This window comes from Rhinolophus sinicus, chromosome X, assembly GCF_036562045.2.
Source record: "Rhinolophus sinicus isolate RSC01 chromosome X, ASM3656204v1, whole genome shotgun sequence".
In the NCBI taxonomy this organism is placed as follows: domain Eukaryota; kingdom Metazoa; phylum Chordata; class Mammalia; order Chiroptera; family Rhinolophidae; genus Rhinolophus; species Rhinolophus sinicus.
In genome coordinates, this window is record NC_133768.1 from 41,774,219 (window position 1) to 41,795,048 (window position 20,830).

General features: G+C 38.2%; 1 long non-coding RNA gene across 1 annotated transcript; it reads left to right on the forward strand.

Annotated features, from left to right (window-relative positions):
• The first annotated feature begins 1,209 nt into the window (after positions 1 to 1,209).
• LOC109438096 (uncharacterized) lies at positions 1,210 to 20,434 on the forward strand. Its single transcript, XR_002136334.2, has 3 exons — positions 1,210 to 1,371; positions 1,484 to 1,557; positions 15,445 to 20,434. It is a non-coding gene; the product is annotated as an uncharacterized LOC109438096 (long non-coding RNA).
• The last annotated feature ends 396 nt before the right edge of the window (positions 20,435 to 20,830 follow it).

Sequence of the window (20,830 nt, forward strand, 5' to 3'; positions counted from 1 at the left end):
TATGTACTGTAGTAAGGTATGTGCTCCTTGTTAATCTATTAAATCATAAGATCCAATGGAGGGTCTAATAACTATCATGATTTTAAAATAGAGATGATATTTCATGATATTTCAAGAGACTTGCAACATCTATAATATGATGTGAAAATCTCTGTGATTTCTGTTGGTGACAAGAGTCCCGGGTACTACGACTACTATGGTTAGTTATATTCTTTACTGAAAAAAAAAAAATGCTAAATTTCAACTAGAGGAGCGTGGTAAAAAATATAAATAAATAAATAAATAAATAAATAAATAAATAAATAAAAAAGATGTAATGCTTTTTCCCAGACAAATTCAAGACCCCTCCAAACTCTGTCCCCAGACTGGATTGGAGGTCTGTGAACCCAAATTAAGAACCCCCTGGTAATAGGAAGGTCCTTCCTGTCTATCCTTCCTCTTAAACAGCTTTTAGTTTGGAGGACAGAGCCTGGGTTTTATTCTGGGTCTCATTACTGTGTTACCTCAAGACAATCAGTTTGCCTTTCTGGGCCATTGTTCCCTCAGTCTGAAACAAAGGCAAGAATTGGGACGGAAGATCTTAACTATTAATGCTCCAGGCAATTAATTTATGTTCTCCCATTTAATCCTCACAACGATAGGGTCAGGCAAGATTTTTAAATTGTCTTCCCATTTCACAGATAGTTAACCTGAGGCTCCTAGTGAGGTTGTCACTTAACCAGTGTCTTAGTCAGCAGGGGCTACTGGCCAGGTCCCCATAACCCCCCGTCCAACATGGATGAAATTCGGAACTACGCACACTTTGAGCGAGAGAAAACTGGCTCAGAAATCCTCGCAAGGAGGGTAGAGCTATGGGAAATTGGGAGCAGAGTCGTGTCTCTTAGCGGGGCAGTGGCCTTGCAAGGTGGCTTACCGAGAGTAAGACATCAAGAAGCGGGGATCACTTGATTGTTCAGCGACTGGCCCCGCTTTAGACCCCACTTTAGGCTTCACGCTTGCGTGTTCGCACCTAACCTTCCGAAGCCCAGTGGAATAAACCCGCAAAGGGAATGACGAGACCTCCTTTCCAGGCCAATCCTATTAAAGAGTGGGCTTGGCTTGTCAGCCAATCAAAGGCCCTTGAAGAGGCGGAGTTTTCTTCCGCGGGCATCTGCCTGGGGGTAAAAATAAAATGTTTCCATCTCCAGCCAATCCCAGGGAAGGCAGGAGGGCACTCCTCCAATGGGAGCCCGGGAGCCGTAGGCAGCGGTGGAGCCTACGACCCTGCTGGCGCTCCAGCCGGCGGGAGGGACGCGTCCAGGGTTTTCGCAAGATCCAGCTGATAGTCCCTGGAATCTGCTCGCGCGCAGCGTGGACGGCAGCAGGTGTCCGGTGAGACGCTGTAAAGACCGGGGTGGGAAGGGCGGGGGAAAGAGGCGGGGCAGGAGCGCGTGAGGGGTGGGGCCTGGGCGAGGTTTTTACCTGGGCGGCCTCTCAACCCTAGGTCTGCGGGTTGCGGAGGATAGTGCGTGTAGCAGAGGGAGGGCGAGTGCCCCTGCGGCCCCAGACTGCGACCAGGTGAGTACCCTGCGGAGACCACGGCCCCTCGCCCCCTCCTCCCCCAGTCTCCTGTGCAGGTCTGCAGCTCACATGATCGCCTGCGTGCATGTCTGTAAGTCTCCATCTCTCTCTTTCTGCCCCGCCTTTCCCTCTTCCTCTCTGTCTCTTTCTGTTTCTCTCCCTCTCTGAGACCTACTAAACAACCCAGACCTAGAAGGCTGAGCCCTAACGCTATCAGTTAAAACTAGCCATGAGACCTTGAGCCATCTACTTCACCCATCTGAGCCTCAGTTTCCTCATCTGTCAAATGGGGATCTAATAATCTCCGCCTCAGACAATATATGTGCATCACTTTGCCCAGCGCCTGGCGCCTAGAAGATGTTCAATAAATAATGACAATCATGATTGAAAAGAATATTATCTCTCTTGGTCTTTGGCTTTGTTTTCTCCCTGTCTCTGACCCTCCCCCCATTGGTTTTCTTTCTGAATGCTTTTTTCTCTGTTGGTGTTTTTCCTCTTTCTACCTGTCTCTTTCCCATCCCTAAATAGGTTAGAGATGCATTGTTTATAGCAGTGAGCTTGGCATGAGAGCACCTATTAGCTTAGCCTGGGGCTCTGGACTGTCCTGTGGGTAAAAAATGGAGCCTGGACTTGGGGCTGCTTCTGGCCACATTTTGGGGAGAACCCTCTTTATTCCCCAGCCGATTGTGTTAAACAGGTAGAGTCACACAGGGTGGGGAACAACTTAGATGAAAAAGTGGATCAGGCCCTTTATCCTATATCATGTTAGTCACCACAAGAAGACCGGGGTCTCCTAGTTACATCCCCAAACAGCCCTTCTGTCCCAATCCTGAAATCTTTTGACCAGGTCTTCTGGAACTCACCTTCAATCATCAGCAAAATCCCCTCCATTCTCACCCTGGCTTCTGAACAGTCTCAGCGTTTTCTTGCCATGCCTCAGTGGTTCTCATACCTATTGAACTCAACACTCCATTTTTATAATGTATATTTTGAAAGACCCCCTTCACTATTCTGAAATTAAGTGCATACATAATAGAATCTGTCTACACACATAATTCCCCCCAAACCAATACAATGTCCTAATAGTAATATAAGGGACAATTAAAGGAAGAGTAATTTATGATAAAACTGTATATTTTAATATGTAAAGGCTGGGATATAATTCCACTAGAAGACATAATGAAATGGTCTTGCACATAATGATACTTGAACCTGGGAATGGTGACAGCCCCATGTGTATTAATTGGTGACTCAGGAAACACAGGGTGATGTAGATTTCCTAGATCATGAACAATTCTTCATAAAGTTTTAAACAAACAACGTACAGTCTTCCCTGAATTTATAAAATTGTTGAATTTCTGGAAAAGTCAGATACACACACACACACACACACACAAAGGGTTTGGGTTGTTTTTTTTTTTATTGGGGAACAGTGTGTTTTTTCCAGGACCCATCAGCTCCAAGTCAATCATTGTCCCTCAATCTAGTTGTGGAGGGCGCAGCTCAGCTACAAGTCCAGTCATCGATTTCAACTTAGTTGCAGGGGGCGCAGCCCACCATCCCGTGTGGGAATTGAACCGGCAATTTCGTTAAGCGCTTGCGCTCTAACCAATTGAGCCATCCGGCCGCCTCAAAGTCAGTATATATTAAAATCCATGGTCTGGTCCCCGTAACTTTGCTGATCTTATCTCCTACCACTCTCCCCACTTGCACCTTCTATGCCACCCATCTTGGTCTCTTTTATGCTACTTGAACATATTCAGCACACTTCCACCTCAGGGGTTTGTGCTGGTCTGTCCCCTGTACCTAGAATGCTTTTCTCCTATAAAACTCATGCCCTCACTTCCTTCAGGCCTCTACTCAGATGTCACTTTCTCAGTGAGGCCTACCCTGACCATCCTGTTTAAAATTGCAACTCTCCCCCAGCATATACCCTGCTCTATTTTTTCCATAGTGCTCCTCACCTTCTTACATAATATATGATTCACATCTTTATTATGTTTATTGTCTGACACGTCTTCATTGTTGTTTATTGTCTGACTTTCCCATTTGATTGTAAGCTCCAGAAGGGCAGACTTTTTTGTGCCCTGATGCATCCCTGTTACCTAAAACAGTGCTTGGCACGTAGTAGGCTCTCTCAGTAAATGTTTGTTGAATGAATAAATGAATGAATGAACAGGTTTTTCACCTACATGATTGTCTGGTGGGACATTCTAAAGTTGTTTGGGATGCAGTACAATTCTTTGCTGTGTGGAGCTGTCTTGTGCAGCTGAGCTTCCCTGGTCTATGCTTGCTAAATGTCACTAGTGATCTCCCATTATTGTGACAATCAAAAATGCCCCCAAACACCCCTTGACTGTCTAACCTCCTACCGAGAACCACTGCTTGAATAGAAATCTGGCTTTCCCCTGAGCACTCTGCTCCCTCAGCAGCCCCCTCATACCCCTCTTACCAGGAGGCCAGGAGATAAGAGTAGGTGTCCTCGTTCTAATTGTCCTTCCCATATATTTTCTCTCCCTCCTCCTTAAACAACGTTTTTTTAGAATTAATATTTTTATTTTAAAACAATTTTACACTTTTAAAAAGTTGTAAAAATAGTACAGAGAATTCCCATATATCCTTTGCTCAGATTTCCCAAATGTTAAAAAATTATACAACTACAGTTCAAGCATCAAAATTAGGAAATTTTGGAAATGTAATGGCTCTGTGCGATGTCAGAGGGATAGTGGATGGGGGAGGGGGGTTCACACAGTGTGAGGGATATAAATGATAAACGTCTAAGTATTACTTTGTCTTGTGCACCTGAAACTAATATTTTTTTTAAATAAGGAAATTAACATTGGCACAATGCTATTAGTGAAAGTACAAACTTACTCTGATTTCATCAGTTTTTCCACTAATATATTTTTTTTCTAGGATTGAATTCAGGATCCCACATTGCATTTTGTTTTCATGTCTCCTTAGGCTCTTCCATTCTGAGACAGTTCTTTAGTCTTTCTTTGTCTTTCATGATTTTGATACTTTTAAACAGTCCCAGCCAGTTATTTTATAGAATTTGGGTTTGTCTGTTATTTTCTTGTGATTGTAGTAGAGTTATGGAATTTGGGCAAGAATACCACAGAAGAGATATGTCTTCAGCGCTTTGTATCAGGAGGCACATAATATCAGTTTGTCCCAATATTGGTTTTCTTCACCTTGACTATTTGTTTAAGGTGGTGTCTGCCAGGTTTCTCCACTATAGTTTACTCTTTTTTCCTTTATAATTAATAAGTAGTTTATGGAGAGATACTTTAAGATTATGTGAATATCAACCATCTTATTTTAAATCTGAGATCATCAGACTATACCATCACCCACATTCTGTGTTATAGTCAGGTATAGACATACACACATAACTGCCCCTGTCACTCCTTATTCCTAGAAGAATTTAGCAACTAGCTCCCTGTCATTCTCTATAACACTGCCCCAGTCCTACTTCTTGGTGATTTAAATATTTTCATAGATGACCCTTCCAGTGTTCCTGTCTCAGTTCTGTGATCTGCCCTCCTACAATGCTCTTGCCTTTCAACCCCACCGTAGCTACCCCCTCCAATAGTCATATGCTTCTTATCTATATCTGTGACAGCATTGCCTCCTAATCTCAGTTTCAGGCATCCTGCTATCCATCCAGTACCTTTTATCCTTCTGGCTCTCTTCCTCTAGCACCCCAACTCCAACAATCCTTCAGTGCCACTGGGATGGAACGTTTTTCACTGCTCTTTACTTCCTCCAGGTTCCCATGTCCTTCCTTTAATTAGCTTAGATTCCACGGTCCATTATTATAGGCATTTCCTTGCATATATCCTCACTTCCCTTGCCCTCTGTCATATCAGCATACTTACCAGGTAAACCCCAGTCCTGGTTAAATCCCACTCCACCTGCTCCGCTGTACTCCCTAGGCCATTCACTCTCCCACCCTCCCAGATGACTATTTTGTACCTTCTCTCTCCTCACATCTCCAGCACCTCCTCCCCATGCTATGCTCAGGCTGCCTGCTTAACTGAAAAATGAAAACCATCAGAAGAACACCTCCACGGATTCACACCACCACATCCAACCACCAAATAGCATCTGCACTCACATACTCTGCCTTCTTTTCTTTTTTAATGGATAAACTGTCCCTGCTGTCATCAAAATTTCATCCCTCCACTTTGGCACTAGATCCCATCTCTTACCTACTTGGGGACATTGCTTCAGCAATTTTCCCTTCTCTCTCCTGGATCAATTTACCCCTCTCTACAAAATCATTCCCATTTGTTGGATATTCTATTATTGCTTCCATCTTTTTGTTACAGCTTCATTGAGATATATTTCACATACCATAAAATTCACCCTTTAAAGGGTTTTAAGTATATCCACAGAGTTGTACAACCATCACCACCATCAATTTTAGAACATTTTATCCACCCCCCCCCCAAAAGAAGCTTCATACTGTTTAGTAGTTATTCCCCATCACTCCACACCCCTCAGCCCTAGGCAACTACTAATCTACAAGTTCTGTCTCTATCTACTGATTTGTCTAGTCTAGACATTTCAGATAAATGGGATCATACAATATGTTGGTCTTTATGAGTGGCTTCTTTCACTTAGCATAATGGTTTTGAAGTTCATCATGTTGTTGCAGGTAGCACTCCCTTTTATTGCCAGATACTATTCTATTGTATGGTTATACCTAATTTTGTTATTCATTTGTCAGTTGATGGACATTTCAGTTGTTTTCATGTTTGGCTGTTATAAACAATGTTGTTCTGAACATTTGTGTACAAGTTTTTGTGTGGATGTATATTTGTTTTCTACTGGGTAGATGCCTAGGAGTTGCTTGGTCACATGGTAACTCTATGTTTAACTTTTTGAGGAACTACCAAACTGTTTGCAAAAGTAGCTGCACCATTTTACATTTCCCATCAACAATGTGTGAGGGTTCCAGTTTCTCCATATCCTTACCAACACTTTTTATTGTTTATCTTTTTTATTATAGCCATCCTAATGTGTATTAAGTGGTATCTCATTGTGGTTTTTATTTGCATTTCTCTAATAACTAATGATATTGAACATCTGTTCATGTCTTTATTGGCTATTTGCATATCTTCTTTGGAGAAATGTCTATTTAAATCTTTAGCCCCCTTTTTAAAAAATTTATTGGGGTGACAATTGTTAGTAAAATTACATAGATTTCAGGTGTACAATTCTGTATTACATCATCTATAAATCCCATTGTGTGTTCATCACCCAGAGTCAGTTCTCCTTCCATCACCATATATTCGATCCCCCTTACCCTCATCTCCCACCCCCCACCCCCCGCCCCCCGTACCCTCTGGCAACCACTAAACTATTGTCTGTGTCTATGAGTTTCTGTTTCTCATTTGTTTGTCTTGTTCTTTTGTTGTTTTTGGTTTATATACCACATATCAGTGAAATCACATGGTTCTCTGCTTTTTCTGTCTGACTTATTTCACTCAGCATTACACTCTCAAGATCCATCCATGTTGTCACAAATGTTCCTATATCGTCTTTTCTTACCGCCGAATAGTATTCCATTGTGTATATATACCACAACTTCTTTATCCATTCATCTATCGAAGGACATTTTGGTTGCTTCCATGTCTTGGCCACCGTAAACAAAGCTGCAATGAACATTGGAGCACACGTGTCTTTATGTATAAATGTTTTCAGATTTTTTGGGTAGATACCCAGGAGAGGGATTGCTGGGTCATATGGTAATTCTATTTGTAATTTTTTGAGGAACCTCCACACTGCCTTCCATAACGGCTGGACCAGAATCTTTAGCCCTTTTAAAATAAGATTATTTGTTTACTTATTGTTGAGTTATAAGAATTCTTTATATATTTTAGATACAAGTCTCTTGTCAGATATGTAAATTATAAATATTTTCTCCTATTCTGTAGGTTGTCTTTAAACCTTCTTGATGGTGTCCTTTGATGCACAAAAGTTTTACATTTTGATGTGTCAAATTTTTTCTTTTGTTACTTGAGTTCTTGTTATATCCAAGAAACCATTATGTAACCCAAGGTCACAAAGATTTATTTCTATGTTTTCTTACAGGAATTGTGTGGATTTTAGCTCTTACATTTAGGTTGATGATCCATTTTGAGTTAATTATTTGTGTGGGTGGTGTGAGGTAGGGGTCCAAATTTCATTATTCTCCATGTGAATATCTAGTTGTCCCAGCACCTTTTGTTGAAAGAAGAATTCTTTCCCCCATCAAACTGTCTTGGCAACCTTTTGAAAAGTCAGTTAACCATAATCATAAATGTGAAGGTTAATTTCTGGACTCTCAATTCTATTTCATTGATCTATATGTCTGTCATGCCAGATTACACTGTCTTGATTACTGTAGCTGTGTAGTAAGTTTTGAAATCAGGAAATGGGAGTCTTCCAGTTTTGTTCTTTTTCAAGATTGTTTTGGCTGTTCTAAGTCCTTTGCATTTTCATATGAATTTTACAATCAGCTTATCAGTTTCTGCAGAAAATCAGCTGGAATTTTTATAGGGATTCTGTTGAATCTATACATCAATTTGGGAAGTATTGCCGTTTAACAATATTAAGTCTTCCTACTCATAAACATGAGAAGTCTTTCCATTTATTTATTTTATTTTATTTTTTAAAGATTTTATTGGGGAAGGAGAACAGGACTTTATTGGGGAACAGTGTGTACTTCTGGGACTCTTTCCAAGTCAAGTTGTTGTCCTTTCAATCTTAGTTGTGGAGGGCACAGCTCAACTCCAGGTCCAGTTGCCGTTGTTAGTTGCGGGGGGGGGGCAGAGCCTACCTTCCCTTGGGGGAGTCCAAGAATCAAACTGGCAACCTTGTGGTTGAGAGCCGGCACTCCAACCAACTCAGCCATCTGGATATCCAGGAGCTGAGCGGCAGCTCATTGACTTCATTCTAGTTGTGGAGGCCGCAGCTCGCTGGCCCGTGTGGGAACTGAACTGGCGGCCCTGTTGCCCAGAGCTCACACTCTAACCAACTGAGCTACCCGTCCGCCCCAGTCTTTCCATTTAGATCATTTCTAATTTCTTTAAGAAGTGTTTTGTAGTTTTCAGTGTACAAGTCTTGCACTTCTTTTGTTAAATTTATTCCTAGGTGTTTTATTCTTTTTGCTATTATAAATGAGATTATTTTCTTTATTTCACTTTCTGATTGTTCATTGCTAGTGTGTAGAAATACAATTAATTTTTGTTTATTGATCTTCTATCTTGCCACATTACTGAACTTGTTTATTAGTTCAAACAGTGTTTTAATGGATTCTTTAGGGTTTTCTATATACTAGATCATGTAATCTGCAATTACAGATAGTTTTACTTTTCCTTTCCAATCTGGATGCCTTTTTTTTTCTTGACTAATTGCCCTGGCTAGACCCTTCCAGTACAATGCTAACTGGAAATAATGAGAGCAGGTATTCTTGTCTTGTTCCTGATCTTAGGGGGAAAGTATTGTGTCTTTCTCCATTAAGTGTGATGTTAGCTGTGAGTTTTACATAGATATCTTTTATCAAGTTGAGGAAGTTCCCTTCTACTCCTAGTTTTCTGCATCTATTGAGATGATCGTGTGGAGTTTGTGCTTTATTCTATTAATATGGTATATTACGTTGGTTAATTTTCAGACGATAACCTTGCATTCCTGGAATAAATCCTAATTGATCTTGTTATATAATACTTTTTATATGTTGATGGACTTAGTTTGCTAGTATTTTGTTGAGGATTTTTACATCTATATTCATGAAGGATATTGGTCTGTTGTTTTCTTTTCTTGTAATGTCTTTGCCTGGCTTTGGTATTAGGATAATGCTGACTGTGTAGAGTGAATTGGGAAGTGTTTTCTCCTTTCTTGGAAGAGTTAGTGAAGGATTGATATTTACATTGTGTATGTCTTATGTCTTTTTCTGTTCCTTTGTTCTTTAATTCCTTGTTTTTTTCGTGTGTTAAGTAGATATTTTCTACTATAACTTTTAAATTTCCTTAACTATATATATTTTTGAGTTCAGTTCTTAGTGGTTGCCCTGGGATGACAATTAACATCTTAACTTGAAACAATCTACTTTGGATTAATTCTAACTTACTTTCAATATTATATTATATAAAACTTTGTTCCAATATGTCTCTGTTCCCTCCCCTGTCCTTTGTAGTATAATCATACAAATTACTCCTTTATACATTATAAGCCCTTCAACACAGTTTTATTATTATTGCTTTATGCAGTTGTCTTTTATAACAGATAGGAAAATAAAAGTGTTACAAACAAAAATTCTTTCATAATGCCTATGTAGTTACTTTCAAGTTATCATTTAGTGTACTTTAATTTCAGCCTGAAATTAATGTTTCTTATAGGATAGGTCTGCTAGCAACAAAATCTTTCAGTTTTTGTTTATCTTAACTTCTCTTTCAGGTTTGAAGAACAATTTAGCTAGATACGGAATTATCCATTGACAGTCTTTTTCTTTCAACATTTTGAAGATGTCATCACATTGTCTTCTGGCCTCTACAGTTTCTGATGAAAAATCAGATGTTAATGTTACTGAGGATACCTCATATGCAATAAATCATTTTTCTCTTGTTGCATTCAAGATTTGCTTTTTGTCTTTAACTTTTATCAGTTTCACTGTGTATTTAGATGTGGATCTTTTTGAGTTTATTCTACTTGGGCTTCTTGAATATATAGATTAATAGTCTTTGTTAAGTCCCAAACATTGGCCCCCTCAAGGACATGTTCTTTTGGCTGCTTTTTTCCATGTATATGTAATGTAATTTACTGTTTCTTTGCATGTCTCATAATTTGTTGTCAAAACCTGGACGTTTTAGGTACTTTAACAACTCCGGTATCAGATTCTTCCACCCTCAAGATTTGTTGTTGTTCTGGGTTGTGTGTGTGTGTGTGTATGTGTGTGTGGGGGATGTTGTTATTGTTATTTTTCTTGTTGCCATTTGTTTAGCAACTTTTCTTGACTAATTCTTTGAATTCCATATTCCTTGTACAATGTGGCCCCTTAGTTCTCTGCTAGCCTTTTTTTTTTTTTTTTTTTAAGTTCTTGTTTTTATTTTTAAGTCTAGATTCCTAGGGGTCACATCTGGTAAGTATAATTTGGTGGTCAGCCAGTGATTGGTCAAATATATTTCCTTAAATGCCATGTCTGTATGTCTTCCACCTTTTGCCAAGGAGATCTCTGTGAAAAGGCATGCCTTCAAACTTCAGCCAGTTTACAAGGCAACCTTAGCTTTCACTTTCTGCTCACAGAGGGCCTCACAGTCAGACAGATATGAGTGACTTGGGCCCTGTCCTTTTTCATTTCTTTCTTGGACATGCACATAGCCATGTGCACATCCCTTTAGATTCCCAGGAGTATGTCAGAGCTTTTCAAATTTCCCCATCGTTGTCTCATTTTCCAGGATTTCCTTTTAAATTCCTGGCCAAAGCAGTCAGATCTCTCTGTTGTCTGGAATTTAGTCAGCTTTTACCTACTGAACCACTGAGTTGAAGAGGGAGAGAAGATGGGAATAGCCACAAATTAAAATGTCACAGAATCCGCTGTCTTACCAAGATTCAGTAGTTTCTCTTGGATAGATGACTTTCATTTTATCTATGCCTGTGGTTAATTGCCAGAGTTTTGAGATGGTTGACTTTAGTTGGTTTGCCCATATTTTCATTGTTTTAGTGGCTAGCTACCTCACCAAAGTCCTCACTTTGCCGTTCCATTAGTCTCCTATTGCTCCCATCTTAAAAAAAAAAAAAAAAAAATATATATATATATATATATATATATATATATATATATATACACACACACACACATACACACATATATATATGTATGTATATATATATAAAACTCTTCATCATATATAAAACTCTCTTCATCCGACATCCCCTTGCAGCTATGGCTTAATTTCTCTATTCCCTTAACAGCAAAACTCCAAAAGAGTTGTCATTCTTTATTTCTTCCTACTCTTCTCCCATTTTCTGTTTGTTCATATAAAATGCATTAGATATATAATTAAAGAATATATACACATTGTATACATGAGTTATAAAGATAATAATATAATGAAAAACCAAGAACTCACAACCTTAACCAAGAATATTAATAATAGCATCTATCCCTGTGTCATTTTCTGTCCCATTCCCAGCCCCCTGCCACAAATTACCACTCTCCTAAGTCTTAACATTCCCTTGCTCTTTTGATATGTGTATTTTTTTCATGTTTGTGGAGATGCTTAACCAAAATATTGTTCATTTGGCTTGGTTGTGAGCTTTGTAAAAAAACAGTATCGTACTGTATGTGGTCTTTTGTCACTTACATTTTTCACTCATGGTTGTGTTTCGAAGATTCACCTATGTTTTACATGTAGCTGTAGCTTGTTCATTCTCAATGCTGTATAGTATTTCATTGGGTGATGGTAAAACAAATTATTCATCCATTTATCTGTTCATGGACATTTGGGTCATTTCCAGTTTTTTGCTCTTTTGAACATTCTTGTACGTGTCTCCTGATACACAAGCACACCCACTATTCTAAGGTACATACCTAGGAATGGAATAGGACGTGTAAATATTCAGCCTGACAGGATTCTGCCAAAATGTATTTTAAACTTACGGTACCAATTTATACACCTTCAGCAGTTTATAAGAGATCTTATTGATCCATACCCTAATCAGTACTTGATATTGTCACATTTTAAAATGTTTGGCATTATATTGAGTGTAGAGTAATAGCTCATTGTGGATTTAAGTAGCATTTTCCAGTCACTAATGTGATTGAGCATCTTTTCATGTTGATTGGCCACACGTTTCTTTTTCTGTGAAGTGCCTATTAATATCTTTTGCCCATTTTTAAGTTGGTATTTTTATCATTTTTATTGATATGTAAGAGTTATTTAATTATTTGGATACTCATCATTTGTCAGTTATATGTATTGAATATTTTCCCTCGATCTGTGGCTTGTGTTTTGTTTTCCTTATGGTGTCTTTGCATGAGCAGAAATTCTTCAATTGAATTGAGTTGACCAGAATTCAGTCTTTTCTCTATAGGTAACACCTTTTGTGTGTGATCTTCTCTAACTTGGTTTTAAAGATATTCTTTATTTTTTCTAATAAAAGTTTGAAAGTTTACCTTTCATATTTAAGTCCTTAATCTAACCGGAATTGATTTTTGTGTTAGGTGTATAAAGATATAAGGTAGGGATCCAGTTTTATTATTTTCCATGTGGATAGCCTAGTGATCTGAATTGCCACCTCTGTCATACATCAAAGTTCCATATCTGTGTAGGTCTGTTTCTGGGATCTCTGCTATTCGCCAACTTTTTTTCCCTGAACCAGTACCACACTGCCTTCATTACTTTAGCTTCATACAGAATCTCAATATTTGGTAGAGCAAACTCTTCCCATTTTCTTCTTCAGGAATATCATATATTCTTGGCCCTTTGTTATTTCAGGCACATTTCAAAATCAGCTTCTTATGTTTTACAAAAATGTTGGAATTGCAATGAATCTATACATCAGTTTGATGAGAATTGATATGTTCATGATGTTGAGTCTTCCTAGCTATGAATATGATATATCCTTTCATTTTAAATAAATTCTTGAATGTTTTTTGGTGGCGCTTTATAATTTTCTACATAAGGTCTTGCATATCTTGTGTTAGATTTATTTCTTGGTATTTATGGGTTTTGCTACTAAATGAGATCTTTTTATGTAATGTGTTTTTTCTCTTTTGCAGGGGTATAGAAATGAAGTTATTTTTTAATATTGATATGAAAACCATTCACCTCGCTAAACTTTTATTTTTAAGCAAACTTTTAATTTTAGAATAATTTTTTAGAATAGTTATGGAAAAGTAAATAAAGAGATAGTCTAGAGAGCTCCTGTGTACTCCTCACCACAGTATATTTGTCGAAACTAAGGAAGCAATATTGGTATATTACTATTAACTAAACTTCAGATGTTATATGGATTTATCAGCTTTCCCACTAATGTCCTCTTTCTGTTCTAGGATCCAATTCAAAATACCATATTGCATTTAAGTTGTCATGTCTCTTTAATGTCCTCTGGTCTATGACTGGTTCTCAGTCTTCCTTTGTTTTTCATGACCCTAACACTTTTGAGGTGTATTGTAGAATATCTCTCAATTTGGATTTGTCTGAAGTTTTCCTCATAATTAGACTGGGGTTATCTTTGGAAGAAACCCCACAGAATTGAAGTGCCCTTTTCATCACATCATATCAGGGGTATGTGATATCCCCGTGACATTACTGGTGATGTTGACCTTCATTACTGGGTTAAGGTGGTGTTTGCCAGGTTCATCCACTGTAAAGTTGCTGTTTGTCCCTTTTCATTCTCTGTTCTTCAGAAGAATCTAGCCCACCCTCAAGGATAGGGAGAGGAATTAAGCTCCACCTCTGAAAGGGGATGTATTTACATATATTATTTGGAATTCTTCTGGAAAAAGATTTGTTTCTTCTCCCTTATTTACTTATGTATGTATTTGTGTACTTATTTATTCAGTCACTTGTTTGTATCAGTATGAACTCATGTGTATTCATTTAATAATTTGAGTTATAAATCCAATACTGTTATTTGTGTTGTTGCTCAAGTTGTTCTAGCTTTGGCCCCTGGGGGCTCTTTCAGGTTGGCTCCGGTGTCCCTTTGACATGCCCCCATCTTTTTGTTTTCGAGTACTTCCTTACTTGCTGGCAGAGTACAAGATGCTTCCTACTCATCTTGTGTTTTCCTGCCCCACCCCTAGAATTGACCATTTCCCAAAGAGCCGTGCTTCCTTTTAGGTTGTCTGTATGTTTGTTTGTGTTTCCTATGTTGACAACTATATCAGCTGTAAATAATGACAGTTTTGCTTTTCTTTTCCAGTCTTTGTGCCTTTATTTTTCTTGTCTTACTGAGACGGCAAGGATCTCCAGTACAGTGTTGAATAGAAAATATGGTAGTGGACGTCTTCTTTTGTTGGCTATTGTACAGGGAACACCACTAATTTTTCCTTATTAAGAGTGACATTTCCATCATATTGCTCTATGCTGGGAAGTTTTTATTATTGTTTTTAAATCATGAAAGAGTATTGAATTTTTAATCAAATATCTTTTCAGTTTCTTGGGATGATTATGGGGTTTTTTCCCCTCCGGTAATGTGACAATATGGTAAAAACAATGTATTTTCCTCATATTAGACCACCTTTGCATTACTGGTATAAACACAACTTGGTCCTGATCTTTTCATTTTATACAGTACTAGGTTCAGTTTGTTAATATTTGTTTAGGATTTTTGTGTCTGTGTCCATGAGTAAAATTGGTCTTTAATTTTTCTTTCTCATGCTGTCCTTACTGCTTTTGGCCTCAAGGTCTGCCAGTGTCATAGAATGAGTCAGTGTTCCCTCTTCTACAAAATTCTAGATCACTTTAGAGTGATCTATTTGGTAGAATTTTCCTGTAAAACCATCTTGGTCTGGTGTTTTTCTTTTTAATATTGAATTGATATTAAACTTTTAAAGTCTTTTCAGATTTTTAAATAATATGTTTATTTTATATCAGGTTTTCTGCTTTGAAATGGCTACACACAAGTTCTGATCAAGACTTTTTAATGATGTCTTCAAAATTTTGATAGTCACCATCAACAAAAATCTTTCTGTGTACAAGTTGGTGATAAAATATTTAAAACCAATTTTTAAATTCTTCAAAAATGTTTAACAATTGAAATATCTAACAGCTTTTCTTTTTGGTTCATTGACAAATACATTGTTAACATTTCTTGTGATAATGTGCTTAGATTTCAAACCACTTGAACTCTCATATTATTTCAAAATAATGATGAAGCTCTTATTTTCAGAACATGCATCACGGTTAAAACCATCACCCTGAAGCTAGCTTGGACACCATTAAAAGGGCTCATCCGCTGCACACGGATAAAAGTATCTGATATTTGTGAAGACAGTTTCAGGGCTTCTACCTGGAGCTACACTCTCCAGAAGCCCCCGCTTGGCTTCCCTGCACCCAACCCTACCCCAACTGGTCACAACTTGGCTGTATGTGGTGTTTCTTGGCAACTGGACCAGACTCCTCCAGCAGCTCCACTGGCCCCTTGTCTTCTGTGGGCAGAAGACTGCAGACGCTGGCTACTGAAGAGGCTGTCCAAGTGATAGAGCTCCTCCTTGGCCTCCTTAGCACGCTTACCACAGAGCAGTGAGTGCTGGCTGTTACTCATTTGTGCTCACCACCTGCAGGGACTTCAGAGGGATTGTCAGACCCTGTTGAGCTAAGGGCTGCCCTCTAAGGATCTTCACAGGAGGCTGCCCATAGAGAGAGGTGGCCTACCTAGGGTCTCCACTGCCTTAGGTTCTACATGGACACCGCCAGGGCTGAGGGAATCAGTATCTCTTCACCTACCTGTAATCCACATAGCAACTGGAAAATTCTGCCTCCTGCTAGTTTTTGTCCTTTTGTTCGTTTTTTTTTTACGGTAGGAAGAGTTTTAAGTGCTGCTTCAATTCCTTTAGTCGTTAGAGGACAATTCAGGATTTCTTTTTCTTTTTGAGTCAGTTTTGGTAAGTTCAAGTGTTCTAGGAATTGGTCCGTTTTGTCTGCGTTCTCCAATTTATTGGCTTAAACTTCCCTTATATTTTTTATTCTCTGCGGTATAATCTGTAGTTATGTCTCCTTTTTCATTGCTGATATTGGTTATTTGTGCCTTCTCACTTTTTTTCTTGATCAATCTCGCCAGAGGTTTGTCTATTTTATTAGTGTTTTCAAAGAACCAACTTTTGGCTTTGTTGCTTCTCTCTATTGTATCTTTGTTTTCTATTTCTTTAATTTCTGCTCTTATCTTTTTTGATCTCCTTCCTTCTACATTTTTTGGATTTATTCTGTTGTTCTTTTTTTAATTGGATACTGAGCTCATTGTCAGCCTTCCTTGTTTTTTGATTTGTGCATTTAAGCATATAAATTGCCCTCTAAATACTGCTTTTCTGTAAGTTCAGACATGTCTTATTTCATCATTGTTAGGTTCCGAGTACTTCAATATTTCCATCATGGTTACTTCTTTGACCTGTGAGTTATATAGAAGTATGTTTTTAAATATCTAAATGTTTGGGGATTTTAAAATTTATCTCTTTGTAATTGAAATCTGTCTTAATTGTATTATGGTTAAAGGGTGTGGTCTGTATGATAACAACTCTGAAATTTATTGAGACTTGATTATGGCTTAGTATGTGATTAATATTTTTGAATGTTTCCTATGTGCTTTATAAGAATTATGTTCTTTACTTGTTGAATACAGAGTTCTACATATGTCTATTACCAAGTTTGTTAATTGTATTGTGCAAATTTTTTATATCTACACTGATTTTTTTGGTCATCATATACCAATAATTGTAAGAGGTACGTTAATATTCAACTGTGATGATGGATTGGTCTATTTCTCCTTGTAGTTCTTATTTTTTAATTTTCTATATTTTGAGGATATTTTATTAGGAATATTCAAATTAAGAATTGTTATATATTCCTGGTAAATATGTAATGACCCTCTCTATTCCTGATAATGCAGTTTTCCTTGAAGTCTATTTTACCTTACAACACAAACTTTTCTTCTTGTTAGGATTTATGTGGTATGTATTTTTCCATCCTTTTACTTTTCAACATGTTCATGCCCTTATACTTTAATTGTATCTCTTGGGAATGGCATGTAGCTGGACCTTTTTAAAAAAGATAATCTGATGATCCCTGTCTTTTAATGAACAAGTTTAATCTGTTTACATTTACCATGATATATTTGGACTGGTTTCTACCATCATACTTTTTTATTTCTATTTCCTACCCCTTTTCTGTGCTTCATTTTTCTTTTCTTGCCACTTTTTTAGTTTTGAGGTTTGTTTGATTTTTTTATTCAATTTTTTTTCTCCCTCCTGTTTGGAATTTACATGTTCTTTTTCTATTCTTTCTGTGGTTATCCTGAAATTTTACCATGCATGTTTAACTTTAAGATCCAAAGTTAAACTGTACTTTAACCACTCTCTTGAAGAACACAGGAACTTTCAACTGTAGTCATCCCTCTCTTGACCACATGCTGTTGATTTGCTCCTTTTTTTTTCTAACCTCAGAAAATCTACATCATCATTAGTATTATTTTATATGGACAGCGTTTGTTTGGATTTACATGCATACATTCTTGCATCTCAGACCATCATTCTGGGATCATTTTCCTTCATTATGAATATAATATTTAGATATTCTTTTAGTGCAGATCTCTTGGTGTTAAATTCTCCCAGTCTTCTTTTATCCTCATTTTTAAAAGATAGTTTGTTATAGGTATTTAGAAGTCTGCTATCAGTGTAGTTGCTGTTTTTTTGTAGGTGTTTTTGTTTTCTTATATTCTGGCTACTTTTATTTATTTATTTATTTATTCATTCATTTATTTATTTATTTATTTCTGGCTACTTTTAAGATCTTTTCTCTCTTTTATTGGAGGGGGATGTGCAGGGGTCTCTGCAGTTTCATTCTAAGCTGTCTCAGCATGTATTTCTTTTTCATTTATTCTACTTTGGAAATGTGTTTCATGCCTCTGGATTTATGTTTTTCATAATTTCTAGAAAATTCTCAGCCATTATTTCTTCAAATATTGCCTTTCTCCCATTCTTTATATATTTTCTTTCTCAGAATCCAGTTACTCATATTTTGGACCTCCTCATTATATCTTCCATATCTCATAACATCCCACTGATATTCTCTGTCTCCTTGTCTTCCTGCATTTAATTCTGGGAAATTTCTTCAGATATATTTTTCAGCTTACTGATTCTTTCTTCAGCTATGTCTGATCTGCTGTTTAATCTGTCCACTAAGTTTTTTATTTCAACAGTTGTATTTTTCATTTGTATGAGCTCCACATATTTCACTTTCTAATCTCCTAGTCATCCCTGATAGTCTCTTGTTGCTTGTTCATCTTTGTAGTTGCGTCTGTTATTTCTTTAAACATTTTATATAATTTTTGTTTAACCAATAATCACTGTTTGCATAAGTAGGACACTAAATATAGTTCACATCTAAACCACATAGTACACTCTGATTATATAACCTTTGTTGTATACCTTTTTGTTTTCCTGGTAATTATCTGTTTTTTTCTTTTGCCTAGTGTTATAATATCTATTACTAATTCTTTGAAATTTTTTTAAAAATCCGTATCAGATTATGTCCCTCCTTTGCCCAAATTCTCCCTTGGCTCCCAGCTCCCTCAGAATAAAGTCAGAGTCTTCGCCGTGGCCCAAAAGTCTCTCCCCAGTCTGTCCCCAGCCCCTCTCTGACTTCATGTCCTATCACTGTCCCCCATCACTTACTCGTCTCCAGCCATGCTGGCCTACTTGCTCCCCCTCAAACATATCAGGTTCCCTCCCTCTTCAGAGCCTTTGTACTTGCTGCTCTCACTGCCTGGAACAGTCTTCTTCCCAGGTAATCTGGTGGCTTGCCCGCCCACTTCCAGTATGTTCAAATGACATCTCCCTAGAGAACCATTCCCTGACCAGCATATCTAAACTAGTCCCATTCACCTGTACTTTCGATTCCCTTATCTTACTTTATGTCTTATGTTTTTCTACAAAGAACTGATCACCACCTGATGTATTTCATATTTATTTATTGTGATTAGTGTTTGCCTCTCCCCAATAGACTGTAAGCTCCACAAAGCAGGGACTTTTGTTTTGTTCACTGTTGTATCCCTACTGCCAAGAACAGTGCATAGTAACATTTAGTAGATGCTCAATAAATATTTGTGGAATAAACTGAATGAATGAATGTGAATGATAGAAAAAATGCACTGAGAACTAGACTAGGCATGAAGGCCTTTTATGCCATACTAAGGACCTTGGATGTCATTATTCAGAAGGTGAGGGCTGTGAAGAAGCAGTGAGGATAGCTCCTGAGTTCTTTTGAGGAGCAAGTTCAGTTGGTAGGGTGGTGACAAAGCCCAGTGTTCTCTATGACTGGCTCTATACCCTGGAGATCCTGAAGGTAGACCTGCCTCTTTCTCAAACAGCCCTCACATTGTTGTGTTATTATGTCTGCCTGTTACTTGGTGAAAACTAAAGACCCAGCTCTCACTGGGACTTGTGCTCTCAGCTAGGATCCCCCTTTCTCCTGCCCTGTGAAGAAGTTTCTTGGTTCCCAGACCAAGCAGATCATCCCCATTAGACTTTTTCTGCAGTACTTGGTGGGGAGGTGGGGTACAGGAGCTGGTACAAAGCCTGGCACATAGTAACTGCTGTGATAATGGTGGACACCACAGGGAGGTGAGTTTTAGCTCAGAAAAGCTGTTTTCCACTGTCAAGGTTGCAACAGTCGGTGAGGTTTTAGTCCTGACTTTTCCCCTAAGCCCCTCACGGACCAGCATGGCTCCAGTGTTTCTGCCTGCCCGTGACTGTTTGGATGCTAATTCTGTTGTCTAATGTGTAACCTACTCCCATAGTTTTGTCACCCACTAATTTCATCAGAATGCCATCAATATACACAGAGCCCTAGTGACACACCACTAGAGCCCTCCCTCTCTGGGCCAGTATCAATTCATTAATCATTACTAGTGTAATCATCCAACTAGTTATAAGTTCAATTGAGCAAAATTGACTGACCACTTACTATGTGTCAGGCCTCCTGCTCTGCACTGAGGACACAGAGGTGAACAAGGCATGTTCCCAAACACAACTATAATTTCAGTGGCCAGTGCAGGAACAATGGTGGGTACAATAGACTGTGAAATCCCCTAAGGAACATACAACCCAGCTCAGGGAAGTTTTCTTATAAGAGATGGCATATAAATTGTGTCTTAAAAGATGAGTAGGGATCTTCTGGATGACTAATGAGGGGAGATTATGGCTGTTCAGGTAATGGGTACAGCATGAGCAAAGGCCCAAAGATGGGAAGTAGTATGGTGTGCACCAATTTGCCTAACTACTCTCACTGTTCACCTGTCTTTCTACGAGATCATCCTAGGAGATTTCGGTATGTAACAAAATCCAGAGGATTTTGTAGCCTCCCCTAACATGCTAATCTAGTAATTTTTCAGAAATATAATGAAAAGTTGGTCAGATGTGGCTGTCCAAGAGCTTGTCTACACCATCTTTCAATGTCCCTGGCTTCCTTATCTAGACCATGGTGTTTATGTGACCTGCTTCCTTTAGACCTCCCTGGGATTTGGGTCATTCCCACTGTACTGGAGGTTATGGAGTCTCCCTCTG